Genomic DNA, 2,027 nt, shown 5'->3' with positions numbered 1-2,027 from the left:
TAATTAGGTGCTAGCTCTACTGCTTCCGTGATTCTCTCTCTCTCTCTCTCTCTCTCTCTCTCTCCCTCTCTCTCTTCTTTCGTATTCCACGCCCACCATATGCCACCTCGGCTTTTTTTATAGCAAATTTAGTTGTTCAATTCTTTATTCCTGCGTTGCTCGTCAAGATAATGGGGAAATCTGTCGAGCCTGCTTTTTTTAGTCTCTCTCTCTCTCTCTCTCTCTCTCTCTCTCTCTCTCTCTCTCTCTCTCTCTCTCTCTCTCTCTCTCTCTCTCTTACCCTTTTTTTGTGTCTATCATGTTTCTTTCCGTGGTGGTCGTGTTAGGGGAGAATGCTTCGAGTTTATTGTCCTGGTACAAACTGCTTAAAAAGAATGTTAACTTAAAATTTATTTACTTAAAAATTTTTGTTTACTTAAATTTTTTTTTTCGAGTTTAATGTCCTGGTACAAACTGCTTTAAAAAGATTTTTTATTATTCGGAAAAAAGTTTTCAATTTAAAAAGTTTTGTTTACGTAAAAAAATTTTTGTCACGATTGTTAACTTAAAATTTATTTACTTAAAAAATTTTGTTTACTTATAACAATTTTTTTTCCTGTACAAACTGCTTTAAAAAGATAGTTTTTATTCAGAAAATTTTTTTTATGTTAAAAAAGTTTTGTTTACTTGAAGTTTTTATTTATATATTTTTTTTTCACGATTGTTAACATAAGATTTTTTCACTCAAAAAATTTTGTTTACTTAAAATTTTTTCTAGTCTAATGCCCTGATACAAATTGCTTTAAAAAGATGTTTGTAACTGAATAATTTTTCAACTTAAAAAAAAAATTTTTACTTAAAATTTCTTTTTTATGTCACGATTGTGAACTTAAAATTTTTTTACTTAAAAAATATTTACTTAAAACATTTTTTTCGAGTTTAATGTCCTAGTACTAATTGCTTTAAAAGGATTTTATTTTAACTCAGAAAAATTTTTCTAACCTAAAAAAGCTCTGTTTACTTAAAAATTATTTTTCACGATTGTTAACGTAAAATTTTGTTACTTAAAAAAATTTAACTTTTTGTAGTTGTTCGTAATGTCAGCAGCATGGATAAATTGTTTATGCAAGACTTCGGAATTTTTTTGCAAATGCATTTGTTGACTCTCTCTCTCTCTCTCTCTCTCTCTCTCTCTCTCTCTCTCTCTCTCTCTCTCTCTCTCTCTCTATAATTGTAAGTAGCATGATAAATTATTTATCCAAGAATTTGGAATTTTTTTGTAAATGCATTTAATAATTCTGTGTGTGTGTGTGTGTGTGTGTGTGTGTGTGTGTGTGTGTGTTTATAATTGTAAGTAGCATGATAAATTATTTATCCAAGAATTTGGAATTTTTTGGTAAATGCATTTAATGACTCTCTCTCTCTCTCTCTCTCTCTCTCTCTCTCTCTCTCAATCTCCCTCTCTCTCTCTCTCTCTCTCTCTCTCTCCCTCTGTTTTATAATTGTAAGTACCATGAAAAGTATTTATTTTGTCAAGAATTTGGAATTTTTTGGTAAATGCATTTAATGATTCTCTCTCTCTCCTCTCTCTCTCTCTCTCTCTCTCTCTCTCGCTCTCTCTCTCTCTCTCTCTCTCGTCCCAGGTCCTCCTCTCTCTCTCTCTCTCTCTCTCTCTCGGGGAAGTTACTGGGACATGTTCTCATTATTCTGACGCTCTGTAATTCTCTTGGATTTGAAGTAATTCCGTAGCTGTCAAGTTTCAAGTCTCATGCGTTACATACGTTTGGAACAGACATCAAATTAAGTTGTCTTTTTATTGCTTTAAAGTCGCACGAACTTGATAATAATAATAATAATAATAATAATAATAATAATAATAATAATACCGTTTAAATTTTAACCAACCAGCCTTTCAAATTCCTCGATTGATGTTAAGACTTAATGATTTCCGTTCCAAACCTCTATATATCTATAGCCCGTCCTGTTTTGCTCCATCCAACGAAGCACAAACAACTCAATAATAATAATAATAATAATAATAATAATAA

Source organism: Macrobrachium nipponense, chromosome 38 (assembly GCF_015104395.2).
Source record: "Macrobrachium nipponense isolate FS-2020 chromosome 38, ASM1510439v2, whole genome shotgun sequence".
Lineage (NCBI taxonomy): Eukaryota > Metazoa > Arthropoda > Malacostraca > Decapoda > Palaemonidae > Macrobrachium > Macrobrachium nipponense.
Note: the sequence above shows the minus strand (reverse complement) of the source record.